The sequence below is a fragment of the Pezoporus wallicus genome, unplaced genomic scaffold, assembly GCF_028554395.1.
Source record: "Pezoporus wallicus isolate ANWC-B61680 ecotype Strahan unplaced genomic scaffold, APGP_CSIRO_Pwel_v1 contig_3488, whole genome shotgun sequence".
Lineage (NCBI taxonomy): Eukaryota > Metazoa > Chordata > Aves > Psittaciformes > Psittacidae > Pezoporus > Pezoporus wallicus.
In genome coordinates, this window is record NW_026635397.1 from 237,951 (window position 1) to 255,302 (window position 17,352).

At 47.8% G+C, this 17,352-nt stretch overlaps 1 protein-coding gene across 1 annotated transcript in view; it reads right to left on the bottom strand.

Annotated features, from left to right (window-relative positions):
* Positions 1-4,809: 4,809 nt before the first annotated feature.
* The window catches only part of TWIST2 (twist family bHLH transcription factor 2), a 35,371-nt gene continuing 22,828 nt past the window's right edge, over positions 4,810-17,352 (bottom strand). The window contains exon 2 of the mRNA XM_057422103.1: positions 4,810-5,558. The gene's annotated coding sequence lies outside the window, so the exon portion shown is untranslated. The remainder of the gene's footprint in view (positions 5,559-17,352) is intronic.

Sequence of the window (17,352 nt, forward strand, 5' to 3'; positions counted from 1 at the left end):
TGTAGCACTTAAAAGCATGGGTTAGTGGTGAACATGGCAGTGCTGGGATAACAGTTGGACTTGATGATCTTAAAAGTCTTTTCCAGCCTAAATGAACCTATGAATCTATGATTTCTGAATAATCCCATTAAATTATCCTGTTAAATACGAATTATCCCATTAAAACATGGGTGAAATGCTGGTAATGTGTGGCATTTCCTTATTACTGTAGTTTGGTTGACCAGCTTATGGCTACTGATTTAGTGCTATAAGTGTGAGAAAAGGTTAAAGATGAGACAGGAACTCATGATTTTGAATGCACTGTGAAGACAGCGTGTGAGTGATGAAGGGATGGGTTGTGAAAAGGGGTCTTCTGCTGGGCTTGACCTCTCCTTTTGTCCTTTGTGGCTGAAGCAGCACAGGAATAGGTTTTGTCTGCCTGAAGAAGATGAAGGAGGGCCCCAAAGGAAGGATCTTCTCCTCCCAAACCACTCTGCATGTCAGCCATACAAGCGGGGCTCACCATGGTGTCCCAGGGCAGCACTGATGAAGATTTTTCAACGTGGCAGACATTGCTTCTTGATATCTTTCATTGTAATCTCTCCTCTCACTGAGTGCTTTGGAAGGGATCTCCAAAATCCAAGCATCCAGGAGTCATCTCTGGCTTTTGGGATCCATGTTTGGCTAACTCCAGCAATGAACAGAGCCCTCATTCAAAATACTTCAGGGCATTTGTCACTCCCTAGTCACTATCCCTAGAGCCTGGAGGTATTTAAAAGATGTGAAGATGTTGCACTTAAAAGCATGGTTTAGTGGTGAACTTGGCAGTGCTGGGATAACGGTTGGACTTGATGATCTTAAAGGTCTTTTCCAACCTAAATGAATCTATGAATCCATGATTTCTGGCCAACGTTGTGAGTGAAGCTGGGCAGAACAGACGGAGCCCATATCCATACTGGAACAAGTTGTGCCATATGGGGGACGACCATCTGCAATGCTTTGCTTCCTCAAGCCTGCCCAGATGATATACAAGAATAGTTTGAGCAAAAGATCTCAGACAACAGCACTTTCACATCACTTGTGGTTTCTGGGGGCAGTTAAGTTTAACCCTGATAAAGGCCACTTTGTCACTCTGCTGCATAACAGCAGTAAATAGAAGGTTTATCATTGTCCTCATCATACAGCTGACTGCATCTGGGTGCCTCCAAAAGCTCATGGGCTCCCTTCTCTCCCAGGCTTGCGTAGGATGCAAGCTCCTATGGCTGAGGTCTCAGTGCTGAGGTGATGCTAACCAACACAGACCTCTCTTTGCTGTCACCCTTAAGGGGGGGGGCTGAATTCAGCATCCCAGAAATGATGCCTGAGTGGTCCCAGTTTACAAGCATCCCTGGGAAACACTGCCAGTGCTTCCCCCTCCCTTCCCCAGTCCCTGCATTCCCTGCTTCCTTGAAAATGGGGTGGCCATGGAAAAAGCTGGGGAGAAAACAGATCCCAAGGGATTCATTTGGTCCATATGTAAGACTCAAGCTGAAAACATGAGTGGCAGCTGAAGGCTTTTTGCCCCCTTGTGAAAACAGGGTGGTTTGGTGGTGCTAAATTGAGCTGGGATTGAGTAGAAGCATTTAAAAGACTATCAGTACACTTCACATCATGACCTCAGTGCTTGGTTTCATCCCGGTGACCATTTGGCTTTGTTGTTCACTGGATTCCTGCACAAACCAGCATGTCCTGGGTGCTTTCTGTAGCCTTTCATGTACAGAGACCAAACAGTCCAGGACCAGTATTTAACCAGGCTCTATGTGTGCATGTGTGTTGCCATGGAGGAGCAACCCCGTTGTCAGGAGTTGTATTAAGGGATTTTTTTGGTCTCATTCTGTTTTGCACAAGAGAGTCTGTCCCTGCTCTCTTCATCTCTTCATCTCCTATGGGTTGTTGGACTTTCATGCAAGGGTGGGATTGGGAAAGAAAAACTCAGTCCCCTGAGGAATTAGGGTGAATGGTGTGAGGAATACCACTGAAGAACCCCCTCCTACCATGTAAGAAAGAGAAGTAAATATAGCAGTGTTATGTGCTGCACATGAGAACACAGCTGTGGATACAGGGTCTGAGTTTTACCTTTACTTCAGCTTCTTCTGAACTAACCCACGCTGCTGGCTCATGCAAGATGAACTCAGACAAGATGAAAAGCCTTTTCAGCAGCTGATTAAGACGCACGTCTCTCTCTTCCTCAATCCCAATGTGTTTTCTGTTAGGAATCTGTTATCTGGAGAGTTTACAGCTCTCAAATTGTCAGGACTTTCTGGAGCATTTGATAGGGTCAGTTCTCCCCTGGGGAACTGAAACCACTCACCCCAGTCCTATGGCATAGCTGTTTTCTGACTGACCTCACCAGCTTTTACACTTACTGCTTTTTCTACCTCAAACCCTAAATCTTCGAGTCCAGGTTGGATAGGGCTTGGAGCAAGCTGCTCTAGTGGAAGGTGTCCCTGCCCGTGCCAGCAGGTTGGAGCTGGATGAGCTTTAAGGTCCCTTCTAATCCGAACCATGCTATGGCTCTACCTCTGGGCTCCAGATTTACCTCTCTGAGGCCATTCACCCAGAGGAGCCTTAGCTAACTCCCAAAATTGATGGAAGAGCTACCAATAGATGCTTGTAAGCATTTATTTTCACTAGGAGTTGCTAGTGCACTTTGCAGAGTGAGATATAAAATGCTTTGATCTACCATAACAGGTCCTTAAATGCTCCTCCATAGAGCTCCATAGATCTTCAATGCTCCTCCAGTAGAGCATGGGGTTCATCAATTCTGACCCCCTGTAGCATTAAGGAAGGCACATGGCAGCTATGGAGGCACTGCTGTGGCTGCACACATCCGACCTGTGACTGGGGTAGGTCTGACCATCTCTTCCTGGTCCTCGTCATGTCCTGGGGGAGCAAAGCAGCACAACAGGCTCTTCTGACAAGCCATTAATAGGGCTGCAGCTGGATTTGGGTTGGAAAAATGTCACTCCCTGTGGTGAAATCAGTCTGGTTAAAGAGGGGAAGTTCAGGTCCAACCCAAACCATTCTATATGTCTCTATGGTGCAAACTGGAGCACAATTAATGGTTCACCAAGTGGCAGAAACCAAGACACAAACAAGCATCCCCTGGGGGACAAAAAGAAAAGAGGGAAAATTCTGTTTGCTGCGTTGCATGACATCCGTTAAACTCACCTTCTTAAATGGTATTTTTGGCTCTGCTGGTACCAAAAACCCAGTCTGAGATGTCATTGACTTTTAAGAGAATAAGAGCTTCTAATGGATGTGATGTATTTCACTCTGTGCAACTGTGCTTGGTTTAAAATAAACATGTGACGTTCAAGCTCTGAAACTTATCAGGCAATTAATACATCTGATATACACATGTATGTTCTTGATTTGGCATGTTAAAATGTTTTTCTCTGAAGCTGGTTTAGATGGAATGACATGATTTATTTTTTAATGGCTCTAGACACCACAGAGTTGCCTTTCTCCCCCCCCGGAGTCAATTATCCTTCACCATCTCTTCTTCCCCCCTCCCTCCCTGCTTAAAACATCACACCCTGCCAATTCCTGAGCAGATCTCTCTCACAAAGACCTGGTTTACCTCTTGCTTTGCAAGAGTCGGGTTGATAATCCCAACAAGGAACACCGCGGCTCCCAAGCTGCCTTTGCCAGGGACCTGCCCTTCCATCAATCTCTCTCCATCACCTTAGTGTTGCAGCCCAGATTCTAACCAGCACTGTTGTTAATCCATCAGGGAAAGGGTGTGAGAACAAAAGGTCTCTTGGATACTTCAGGCCCGTGTTTCCAGCTCCACCACAATTGTTCTTTAAAGGAATTTGTAATTTTATGGTTTTTGGTTTTTTTTTTCCAGAATGATTTATTTTCAGACATGTTGTTTGTGACTTGGAAATGAAAACCCAGATTCAGCATGTGTATGACCAAGGGTCTAATGGGGCTCTGCAAGGCAATGGAGGGAGGTTACTGAGCACTGGTAAAGTCCACCCCAGTGTTTGCTCACAGGCAAGTAGGAAGGAGGAACAGAGCAGCACCTCTGGGTGACCATTTCTGTAGTGCAGCTGGCTTTTCATAGAATCAGACTGGTTTGGGTTGGAAGGGACCTTAAAGCTCATCCAGCTCCAACCCCCTGCCACAGGCAGGGACACCTTCCACTAGAGCAGGTTGCTCCAAGCCCCTGTGTCCAGCCTGGCCTTGAACACTGCCAGGGATGGGGCAGCCAAAGCTTCTCTGGGCACCCTGTGCCAGCGCCTCAGCACCCTCACAGGGAAGAGCTTCTGCCTAAGAGCTCATCTCAATCTCCCCTGTTCTGGCAGGTTAAAGCCATTCCCTTTGTCCTGTCCCTACAGGCCCTTGTCCAAAGCCCCCTACAGGTTTCCTGCAGCCCCTTCAGACACTGGAGGTGCTCTAAGGTCTCCCCTTAAGGAACCTTCTCTTCTCCAGGCTGACCCAGTCCAGCTCTCTCAGCCTGGCTCCAGAGCAGAGCTGCTCCAGCCCTCGCAGCATCTCCACGGCCTCCTCTGGACTCACTCCAACAGCTCCACTTTCCTTTAAGGGCAAAATCTCCTCTAAAAGAGACCCTCCTTATCCAGGGTGCAGGTAAACAACCAGCTACTCCTGGTACATGCAGGCAGACCTCAGCCTGGCCAAGTGGCACTCACACCTTTTGCCCTCCATCACCTGAGAAACAGCTTGCAGCCAAATCAGTGCAGGTCAGAACATGGTGAGGTGCAAGGAAGAGGTTCAGCTCCTGCTCAGAGCGGTGCAGTCAAGGATGTAAATCTCATACCCTCAGTAGCTGCATGACATCTTTATTTTTATTGGCAAGAGAAGCAGTATACACAGCAACATTGCAGTCTCTTAGCTCGTTAAAAATATCTCAATAAATAAAACAAATAAGCAACATATACACTGAAACGAAAAAGGGATGAGGGGGGTGAGCGGTAGCAAATCATGGAGCAATAAGGAAGAGGCAGTAGAGCGTGGAGGGCAGTCTGTAATCCAGGCTGTACTTGAGACAAATCATGCAGGGAGCTGGGGACACAGTGGGGGTTTTTCTTCTCTTTTTTTTTTTTTGTTGTTTTTTTCTTAAGAGAGCCTTGGTCCAGTTTTGCCATTACTGTACAAGAAATCAGGCGCTGGATTTAAACAAACAGACAGCAAACAAACCCAGAAAAGAATGCAGGTCCAGGGGAGTAAAATCTGAACCCAACCATTTCTCATAAATGTATTCCTGAATTAAGGCTTTTCAGAAGAACAAAGAGCTAAAACCAAACACACACACAGACAGACACAACGATGGACACCCAGGAATGTCGTTTCTCTTTTCTCTTTGGTCAGTCGCTTTAGGGAGAGATGTTGCAAAGTTTCAGACCATCAGCTTTGGTGCTGTTTTCTGCTCAGTCTAAGTGGTCCGCAAGAGTTCAGAGCAAGGGAGGTCAAGAGGGGGTCTTTTGGACCAGTTTACTTGAGGTTGTTAAGGTTTCAGAAGCTACAAACTTGGATACATCCCAATTCCACTTCAGTCTCAGACATTGGACAGTCTGGAGAGAAGAGACAAAAAAGGAAGAAAGCAGAAATAAATACACAGAATACAGGACATCTTTCTGAGGTATGTTGTCCGGTAAAGTTGTTTTCCCCTACAGATTATGGCCGTGGCTCATGATCACCAGTAACCACGTGTTGAAACCTACCCCTGGTCCCAGCAGACAGCTAACCCAGCATCTGGGTGAGATCCAAGGCACCAGGAGCAGCCCCACACCACCTTGAGCAAGGGAAGAGTGGAGATTGGATGCTTGGGTGTCTGAGCTGGGCTTTAGGAACTCCACCTACAGTGACTCCAGCCCAACATCAGGCAAGCTCTGTGGGAAATGAATCGGTTTTCTTTCCATCCCTGGGTAACACATTTATGCGATATCTAAGCACACCCAAAACCACCACTACCCACAGAAAAATCAACCTAAACTTAGCAGTTCATTTGGCTTTCGGATGTACAACCTAAGTTCAGAGGTTGGAATGATAAATCCATAGGCAGGAGCAAAGCATCCATCACAGAGGCCATCTGCTGACAGCAGCATCTCCAACCCCAAGGGGTGTTGTGCTAAACTCCAGTTCTCCACGCGATTCCCAGTGACTCAAACGTATCGTCTCTCTTCTGCCCCATTTATTGGGATGTGACAAGATGCAGCAGCATATTGGGAACCCTGCTACCTGCAGGGTTTGCTCTGATCTGCAGCAACCTGCTGCTGCTCGGCTGTGGGCTGGTGGGACAAACTCTGCGACCCAGCCATGCCCATGGGAGACCCCACCTAACTTGGGGGAGGGATGGCTTTGCAGGCGCGATGCTGTTTCTGCCTTCAGAAAGCCACCTCAGCTCATATATCAAAAAGCAGATATAATTATTTCCTCCCACTAAGGAAAGCTCCCATTTAGCTTATTTCCTTTCCTTTCCCTCTCAAAGTTATTAATTATCTAATTACAACCACATTCTGCAGACGAGCTAAGGACTTGACAGGCTGCCCAGGACCACTTAGGAAAGCTTAACTACTTGATGTGTGTGAGCAGCAGTGGTTTATGTATGTGCACATCTGACAGATGACAGGTTGGTCCTTTCCTAATGTTGGCGCGGGTGAGGGACTCAGGAAAGGAAAACAAAATACAGAGGGGAAGAAAGATACCATGGAGAGATTTTCTGATGGCCTCCTTTTAACATTGTTTTCTCCAGCAAGCAGAAGAAGGGATGGAGGATGCTTGCTGCCAGTCACACGAGGTATCACCGTACCCTGCTCTTCACTGAGCCTGGCTGCCATGTAAAACAAGGTGAAAACAGGTAGGAGGCAATACTGAGCTGATCTGTTTGCACTGGTGTTTTAAATCCCACTCAGGACTGGAGAGGTCAGCACAAAGCCGCTCTTGGAGCAGAGCTGGTGATATGCAAACTGATGGATTTAACCCCGGCTGAGACACCCTGCTCTGGCTGCTGCTGCAGTGCAGGATCCCGTTCCCACTGGTTCTTTCTGGTTTCCAACAGCTTTTTTTGGCTCTGTCTGACTGGAAAAAACAGGAATTTCACAGCAGCTCAATGCTGATGTCTTCCCTGTTACTGCGAGGTGAATCAGTCTAGGTCTACCCTGTGCACGGCACTGCGGCTGTGCCCCACGGCTCTTGCATGGCTCTGCCGAGTCCCTTGCATGCTCCCATGGGAGGCTTAACCCATCCTTTCTCATCCCACGCAGGTCACCAGAATGAGGTGTCGTTGTGGATAGATGTGGCTGCTGCTCAGCTGCTGCTTGGCCAGTGCCTGGTTATCGTAGAACAGCTTGGGCTGGAAAGGACCTTCAAAAGTCATCTAGTCCTACCCCCAGGTTATCAGCCTTGGCAGGATAATCTGGTAGGTTTTTTCCACTGCACATTAAAGCAGCCTGTCTGAGCTGATTGAGCCTTATTATGACCAGATATAGGGTACACCAAAGGAAGCTGCTCTACCTGGCCATGAAGGGGTTATTCTTCACATCTTGACATAAACTTGTGTTTCAGTTCATAGCCTGTAACATTTTGCTGGCTATTCTTACTATGTATTCTATATACAATCCACATCAAAGAGTAAAACCCACTTGTTCACAAAACCAATCTATCAGCACAAGGAAAGTGCACAAGATGAGAACCCCTGCTGTGTGATCTGCTCCTTCCATTTCTTCTTCTGTGGACTTTTGGGATGTTGGGTGCTGACTGCTTTTGAAAACCTGGCTCTAAGTACCGGTTTTGAAAACATATAAATGGTAACAGAAGGAGGAGGGTATCTGCTTGTGGCATCAAAGACACTTTGGTGGTGGGATGTGTGGCAACATGTCCACTGCAGGCAGAGAAGTGATGTGTGATGTCTGCTCCCAGCCTGTTCTTCTTCAGCTATCCCCTCCTTCCATGTCACTCAGATAGAGCAGCACTGTGCTAAAAACCTGCTAGCATCCCACATGGAGCTTAGTAAGGTTGGCGGACTTCAGTGGCTTCTCAGTTTGCTTAAGAGTGCTATGGGTATTGGAGAAATCATACTCTGAATCTAGCTTGTAATCCTCATGTCAGAAACCTGGTCCTTGCTTGTAGTGGTTTGAGTCTTGCAGGGGGAAGGAGGATCAGCTCCTGGCTGAGAAAGAGGGGTAATATCCCCCAAAACCTGCTGCTGGTCTTTCCTCCTCCCCTACCCAGTGCTGGCACACCACTGCAGCCAGACTGCCTCCTCCTGCCCCTTGTTTCTGGAGACCCCACCTTGAACTGCTCCAGTAAACCCAGTGCCTTGTGCCTGAGCCCCCAGAAGGGCTGGTTTCATCCCCCAACTCATCATGCACCAAAAGGGGCAGCACAGCCCTGCTTTCCTTCAGGAGCTGTAAAAATGAGGTCACAGGGCCCTTCAGGCTCCTTTCCCCCCTTAAATCATAGAGAGTTTTTCCATAACGATTTTGTGTTTTTAATGGACCCTCCCAAGATCGTGCTTTATGTTTATGATCCTTTAACCCCAGAGGGGCTCAGCAAGGAGCTCATCAAAGCCTGTCAAAGCACTCTGCTGGCAGCTGCTCCTATGGCGCTTCTCTGCTCTGCTCCCATGACTGGGACCCATGGAGGCTTCCTAATGCGCTCCTGCAGGAATGGCTGCAGGTTTCCTATGGCAGCAGAATGACGAGGTACAGACTTGACCGAAGCAGGAAAGCACATAGCAGGCTTCACAGGGAATGCCTTCCTGGCACTAAGCTGGTGTGATAGCACATCAGGACAACACAGAGCTTAGTTTTAATCACGTACAGGCTCGCTATGTAACTGCTCTCTTTGCACTTGCCTCAGTTTCCCTGGTTGGGAAATGGCAGTATGTCCCTTCCTCTCTTACACTGCATGTGGGATTTAATCAGCTGGTGCCTATAAGGCACCTTGTGATTCTCCAAGTTATAGCTGAAAGGCATAATGCTGCATTATAAGAAAGCATCAGGACTGAGAGCTAGTAGGCGGTGAAACTCTCCGCTGAACACAGTTCTCAAGCGTTTCTCTTACCCTGTAGCTTGGAACACAGAATGTAGTTCTTATGCATTACTTTATTGCAGACCCAGTGCAGTTTCCTTTGCACGGTGAATTGAGGGCTTGCTGCTCTATTTTCTTTCTCTGCATTTGGAGCACTCCCCAGCCCAAGAACACAGCATGGAAACCGTGAGAGCAGAGAGCTGCTGGTTTGATGGAAGGTGCAGCAATAGTACAGCCGGGGATTTTGCAACAGGACCCTGAGGCCTTTGCTCATATAGAATTAGGGTGGTTTTGATTCCAAAGGGATTGAAATAACTTCCATAACATAACTCAGAGTGCAAATGCAATAGGAAATGCAGTTGAACAGCTCGAGTTTGTTTGTTTGGTGGTGGTGTTCTGTTGTTTGTTTCTTTTAAAGAGTGTTTTTTCAACTTATTTTACTGCAAGAAAACGGTTCTTCCACTGGGTCCCAGCCTCTCTCTGCCCACATGGGTTTTGTCATTCCAAATCCCTACCAGGAAAGTGCTGGCCCAACTTCTTGCCTTGTGTTTGGGGCTGGGAATGGGGTCAGGTAGTGAGTAGCTGACGGGGGGTGTGAGTGGTGCAGCACACACCAGCTGCTCACCCCACACCAGCTGGGACTGATTTCAGTCAGTCACCGAGAAGTTTATAGACTGCTTCCTCCCCCCTTCAACTTGGGGAAGTAAAAACTAGCACAGGTCAAAGCTAAGACCCTGGCCCTGCTCAGTTGGGTCAGTGCAGGGCACGCTGCCTGAGGCTGATGCTGCTGCCTTCCGGCATCGCTGGAGTGAATGCAGTTTCTGACTGAGCATCGTTGCTGAAAGGAGCCTGAATTGCAATCACAAATCTCTTATAAGTGACACCAATGGGCACGTTCTTCACCCACTCTGTGTGTGGCTGCCTCGGTGGTCCCAGCCAGCTTCCCCTCCATCCTGTGTTGTCCCCATGGCTCTGCTGCCTTTGGCACCACTCCTGCCACCGTGTTTTTGCCTGCTTTGCAGTCTCCCACCCCAGAGTGTGCTTGTTTAAAGCACCCCCACAACATTCATTTTAATGGGATATTAACTTGCAGGCTCTGGAGGTTTGGATTGGGGAGCAGCACCGCTGCGAGACAGGCGTGTCAGAAGGTAGGATGCTAGCAGACCAGGCAGCATTGATGGGCATGGGTGACAAGAAAGCTCTGGCATCTTCCTCCCTGGGAAGCAAACATGCACTGAGGAAACAAATGTTAAACCAGCCCCCATGGAAAAGCACCGAACAAACTCAGCTGGAGATCCCCATCGCCACCACCCCAAAACTTACCCTTTCCAAAATGAGAATACCAGAAAGAATTAATATAGTGAAACATACAGCAAAAGCCTATTCAGGCTGTCATGGGTGTTTTTAAAACCCATGGGTGGTTTTAAAACCCATGCTGGTTTTATTGTGCTAGGTGCTGCACCAATAAGCTGATTACAGGCATGTTACAGGGTGAATGGGGAAGGAGAAGCCCCCTGTTGAGTTGGATCTAATTGGAAGTGGGGCAGAGCAAATAACAGTCTACCGCCTCTCTGGTTGTTACCCAGGTGAGTACCTTCAGGGCTGGAGACCCTCCAAATAGTCCTCAAGAGGAGGAAAACATGACGTGGATGAGTTTTCCTGGACTAGTCCAACCACTGGGTTCAAGCAACTCTGGGTTACAACACAAAATGGGACGCTCGTGCTTTAGAAAATCAATAAAATGCTTCAGTCGGCGCTAAGTAGCAGCTGCCCTTAATATTTTTCTTCAAAATAAATCAATATGCAGCTAGTTTGGTTATTGCATTATGTCATAGCCCCGGTACGCCCGCCCGCCGCACCAGCGCCGCATGTGTCCTGCCCCGTGGGCACAGGGATGGAGAAAAACAACAGTGAACAATGCAAAACGTGACTCGGGGGCTCACGTGTTGGCCCCCGTGCCTTGGGAAAGAAAAGGTCAGCACGGGCTGGCGTGAAGTGCCAGCAAGGGAGTTTGTGAAATGCCAAAGCAAGCGGCTCCAGAAATGGGGTTGTTCCTTTTAAGATTAGGAAACGCCAAGTTGGAAGGGAGGACAAATCTCAGCATCTTGACTCTCATTCCAGAAAGTCTGAATCTGGATCACTTCTGCCCATGAGGGCTCTGTCTTGCCTGGTCACCAGGACTCCTGGTGACCTGGGCTCTTGCAAGCGTCCTGTGCTCCTCTCTCCCTGTCACTGTGACCCAACTCAATCCCAGATTTGCCAACAAGGGGACTGTCATCAAGACCTATGTGGCAGCTTGAAGTGCAGACATCTGAGATATGCTGGAGGATCTTGATGAGGACACAGAAATCCCCTAATCTCATTGTCATCAACATGGGCAGGGTCCCTACATGAGGTGCTTACTGCCAAATGCCCCCAGTTCAACCCTTAACCTTGCTCATTCCTGAGCCTGGTGAACGAAGGACCATCATTCCCAGCTGTCTTGGGAACAACAGCTTTAAGAAAGCATATGGCAAGTATCAATGGTAATATCCACAGCCCTGTCTGTGTGCTTTGCCCTCCGGCATCCTGTGGTTTTTTATCTTCACAAAACCTCCTGAAACCAATGTTGTTTGGGCTGAAATTTTCCATGCCCAACGGTGATTCCTCTTTCTTGCCATTGTTTTTGTCTTCTGGAGCCGGGGCAGAAATGGACCAGCTGTTCTAGAGCACAGGGAGAGCAGAAAACAGCAGCGCTCCAAAAATGCTCAAGGCTTCCCCTTGACTGCGTGTTGGAGGCTTGGACAGCAACGGGTGGAAAGCTGAAAGGCAGCATGCATATCACCCAGCTTGTAAAGCAGCATCCCACCTGGGCCTGGAGGAAATTAAGTTTGTTTTGACCTAGTTCTGAGCCTCCCAAAATCGCCTTCCAACTATGCACGGGCTGAGTGTTTCTGTGAGCCATATGAAGCAGACCGAAGGCAGGAAGCATGGGTGAGTTATTTTGCCTTGGCTTTTATCACAGTGCCATTAAAAACATGAAGCCCCTGTGAAGCAGCAGAGATTTGCTAGGGTGGAGGCAAGATGGTGGGCTCATGACCATCAGGCTGGGACATGCACAGGCAAACCGGGTCTTTGCTACCTAGATTAGGTAGAGCAGAACTGGCCGAACTTTAGCAAACCCTGAGAGATGGGATGGGAGGTGGGATGCTTCTTACCTTCCTCCTAAACTGAAGAAGTCCCTGGTGTCAAGCAGCAAGCTGAAGTTCAGGTATATCCAAGCACAGGCTGTGCATGTCTGTTCTGTTTAAGGGTGGGAAAACTACATCTGCACACGTGTCCGTGTTTATGCACCGTTTAATATATGCTCAAATGTTTTTATGCAAAGTTGAAGGAAGAAAGGAGGTGCTGCTCTGTGTATAGCGTACATAGAGGTACACTCGCTGCAGGTGTTGGCTGGATCTCTACCAAACGGGTAATCCCAAATTGCCTTTGGGTATTGTCCCCATAGCCAGGATGGACAGTGGTGTATAGCTGAGATTTAAAACATTTTTCTGATATGAATGGTGCAAAAATGCAACTTTTTAGGACCATTTTCTGAACATGACCAGAGGCAAGCAGCAGAGGTAAGGGGAAACTGAGGCATGAAGGAATGGCACCTTAAAATAGCAGAAATCCCTTGATTTTCAGGGTGTTTCTCACCAAAAAAAAGGCTAAAAAGATAGGGATGGGGAATAATTTCCCATCCTCATGGTTGCTTTCTGCCCCAAGGGGAGTGCTGGTCCTTGTGGCTGTGGCACAGACCAGGAAAGGAGAGAGCCAGAATCTGCAGCTATCCCTCAAGCAACAGAAAAGGCAGGCAGGCCGGTCTGCAAGGCTTCAGAGGGGAGGAAACAGTGGAGAAAGGAATTCAGATAATTGTGTACATGCAGTGGGGGGAGAGAAGGCCCAAATCAGATCTAATGCTGTGGGTACGGACAGACTGAAACCAGATACCCTGGCTTGTGTTTTTTCTGCCTTTGCTGGTATGAACCCTTATCGACCATCTGCTCTTGAAGTCTCCCAGATGAAGAAAAGCCACAATTATGTGCATCTTACAGCTGGGAAACCATTTAAAAACACATCCTTCCCAGTTGTTCATTCCTGAGTTGCACACACACACACACCCCACCGGCTATCACCAAATGTACCCCTCGTCTAGAGGAAAGCCTCTAATCTAATTTACCCCAGGCTTTTCAGACCTCAGAGGATTTATCTGCCCACGGCTGGTTTGAGGGAATACATCCTCCCTGTGTCCAGTGGACCCCTGGCTCATTATGGGGAGTGTAACTAGCTGTTTGATGGGGATGGGGCACAAGAAAACAGAGATTTAAGCCTTTTCTTCTCCCGCCTTTCCAAGAAATGGCAATGGCTTAGTCACACCTCACTGCCCGGGAAGAGCCATCCTAAAGAGACAATGCCAAAAGAAGAAACCAAGGGGACAGCCCTTGGTGTTTTCTTCAGTATTTTGGTATCTATCTCATTTCAACCCGTTTGTTTTTAAAGGTGCAAAGTGAGCTTTCACATTCTTCCAGCTCCAGGCGTGCCTCTGCAAAGCTAAACTGTCTGGAGCCAAAAAGGTGTCTCCGTCACGAGAGAAGGCTGAAACCCTCACAAACCACTTTAACACCTCTGAGCACTCTGATCTCAATTTCTCCTTAGTTCCTCATGACTGAGCTGTTGGGTTTTCCGTGGGGCTTCAGTTCCTTTCCACTTGGGGTGAAGAAAGAGGGAAGCTGAAGGACTGATGCAGCCCCATCCTGGACCTGCAAGCTCAGAGCTCTGACGGGCAATCAGCTCTGCTCAAAGCAAAGCAGCATAGCTCACCCAAGAAAGCCAAGGTGGCCTCCATCACACTCAGAAACTTGCAGGCTCACCAGCTTCCCATGGAAAAACTTGCCCTTTGGGGTCTTGAAACACACTCCTTTGGCATGATTTTGTCCTATGGCTGATTGCCCTAGCCCAGATAAAATCAGCCTCAGGGTAAGGAGGAGAAGCAAGAGCTCTGCAATGAAGCGGTCTGTTGCTGGGACACTCAAGAGTTTCTGCGTTATGTCCTGCCTCTCGCAGCAGTCTCAGGGCAGTTGTTAATAATATTGACTCTGAGGTGTCCCTCCCTCACCAGAAAATTAAGCCAACAAAACAAAGAGCTTTAAAGAGAAAGGAGCCCCCTGAAAGAAACATTTTCCCCAACCCTGCACTCCTCCACAGCCTGAGCATCAGCCTCTGCAGGGCAGTGGGGCTCATTGCAGCTGGAGGTGGAGGAGGAGGAGGAGGTAGGTTTGTGGGAGCCCCTTATAAAGTCTTGGCAGCACATCACTGGAAGCTCATTTAGAGGTTGCCGCAAGGCGGAAGCTGCTAATGAGCAGTTGGAGCAGGAAAAAAACAGGGTTGCTTCGGCTTTTGAAAGGACCATCTTGGCTCTGTCCTCAGCTCTGCCCAGCTGCCTGGTGGGTGGCACAGAGGGACAAGGGCTTGGGGACACCACCAGCATCTCCAGAGCATGAAAGCCAGGGCTGTGGGCGAAGAGGGGAAGGAGGAGGTGACTACCACCAGCCTTCCTGGATAATGGAGCAGCAAAGAAAGCCCATTGCTGTTTCCTTGGGTTCATCTCCCCTCCCCAGAGGCACACACAAGCTTGGCTTTGCACAATGAGGCGAAGAAAAAAGGAGCAAGCAGAAGGAAGAAGGCAGGGAATGAGATATTCTTGTTGGAGAGCTCAAAAGAAATACACAGGGTTGGGAAAAGAGGTTGCACAGATGCCAACGTGCATCTTAAAGAGTGGCTCTAAAGCTGTTGAGGCTTACGCCAAAGATGAGTGCAATCATTTCATGTCCTCCTCTGCCTCACGAGCACCCCATCCTCTGGGCTTCTCAAATCAACATGAATTCCAGCTGCCAGAACACAAGCAATTCCAGGCAGGCACTTGGTTCTCCCTGCCTGAAATGCACACATCAAAGCAGTGCTAGAGATAGAAATATTATATGTAGACATCAGGTAAGAGGGCAAAGTTATTATGGATGTGCCATACACTTCTACTGAGATGCTCACAGCAAAGACCATGTGCAAACCTTACTCTGCACAATTACAGCTTGCAAGCTAAGGCTTAATGTATTTTAGGAGACAGTTGCATGATGTGTTATAGCTTAATGACTTATGCCATTGGCTGGGCTACAATGACTGACTGTGTACCTATGCTAAGCAGTTTGGGAAGTATAACGTATTTGTTTAAGTCAAACCTGTTCTTGTAGGCTGATCGAGACTATCTTGGAGGAAAATATCAGTAGGAACATGATTCTTCTTCCTCTTGGGAATATAAGACAGTGCCTTAGGGCAGCTGGCACTATGCAGCTTGATGTGCAGCATGCTCTGATGATGCTGGCACCCAGTGTGAAATGTGTCTCTGGTCTCTGTCTGTCTCTACAGGGATAAACACAACTGAGATATGAAATGGGCTGTAAAAACATCCTTCTGCCTCCTCCAGCCAGTTTTAGAACAGCAGAGTATTGAACAGTCCTCCTCCCCTCTGCGTTCCTGCCCAAATAATACAAATCCTAGGAAAAACACCTTCACTACATATAGATATATCTGCAGCTTTATTCTTTTTTTCCGAGGGAATTCTTTTAGCTTGCCCTTCTCAGCCAGCAGCTTCCCTGTTCCCCTTATTTTTCCTGCGTGCAGCAAGTATGCAGCTGCAGTTTGCAAACCTCATGAGTGGCAGCATCTGTGTGGGAAGCTACAAGCATCGTCCTCTGGCTCTGCGACTTGGCACTGCAGGTCCTACCCCATGGAAAAGACCTTTCCTACCCATTTCCCTACTTTACCTGCTCCTCCCCTGTTTAGATTAGGTACTGTGGGAGCAAAAATTGCTGCATCTGTACATAGCTGAGCACAAGGAGGAATAGCCTTAGCTTTTTTTTTATCAGTGCAACACAAACACTGTAATAACACTGACTCCTAAATCAGTAAGTGGGTGATAGTTATGACTGACTCAACAGCATGGATTAATGCCAGTGGAATTAATAACAATAAACCCCCTGCTTTAAAAGCACCTATGGTTTAAACTTGTTACTTTAAAAAAAAACCCTAGAATAAAAAAATGGAGCCACCCACTAAAAAGAAGAGGCAGTTTGCACAAAATCAGTGGTGTTTCATGGGCTTCTGTGAGCAATCCACAGGACAGGGACGATTGCCTTATGAACTTGGGGTGCTTTTTTAATGCTCGATACAGTCACTGACAAATAGCAGCTGAAACACCTGTAGGCCAGATGTGCACAGCTGTACAAGTGCTGCTGCTGATCAATCTTCAGATTACATCACACTCCAGATGCCTGACTTCAGAAGCGCTTGGAAGGCAGAGCTGAAGCAAACAAACTGCAAGCTTAGGCATTGCTTTCTTCCCCACAGCAACACTGTGTCCCTATGCACGCAATGATGAACCCTTCTTCTGTTGTCACCTTGAGTGCACAGTGCAACCTCAAAGCAAACAGAGGGGAAACTCCACCCAGCCATCTGGGAAGAGACACTGGCATCCTATAGCCAGGAATGATGTCTCTGTGTGATTAATGTGCTGGGGATGTGGGCTACATACAGGCATAGAATCACAGAAGCAGACAGGTTGGAAAAGACCTGTAAGATCAAGTCCAACTGTTCCCCAACACTAACCAGAGTCACTGAGGGACTTGTTTACATGATGTGTGAACACTTGCAGGGCCAGTGACTACACCGCTGCCCTGAGCAGCCTGTTCCAATGCCTGATCGAAGTACATTCCAAGACTTGTCCACTCTGTGTTTTTATCACTTTGATGATCCAAAACCATCAGCATCTGTCTTTGAATTGTTTTTTTTTTTGGTGTTTCTCCATACTGCAATATACAGCACACCTTCACCATCTGTCCATGCCCGTGTGTGTGTATGTCTAAAGGGAAGTCAAGAGATTTTCATTTTCAGTGGATTCATTATGTACCAAGAAGTATGGCACTTGTGCCTATAACACTGGGAAGCAAACCTTTGTCTGCCCTGAGAGAGAATGGGAGGTGACTGCTGAAAAAAGACCCTGGGTTATTTTTGCATCCGGAGTAGGGAAGAACGTTTTCCCTTTGGTTCATGAGGCTGTGTTTGCTCTTTAAAACTGGCAAACAGATGCTGGGGCAGATTTCCTGAAGCTCAGGAGATTAAATCTTCCATTTTTACACTTACGGATCTTAAAAGAGCATCGCAAAAAAACCCGTGATGTGAAGAAGCAGGGTCCCCATCTCCTTGCTCAATGTCACCATGCCCAGCTATGGCAGAGCCGCACCTTGGGTGACGTTCCCA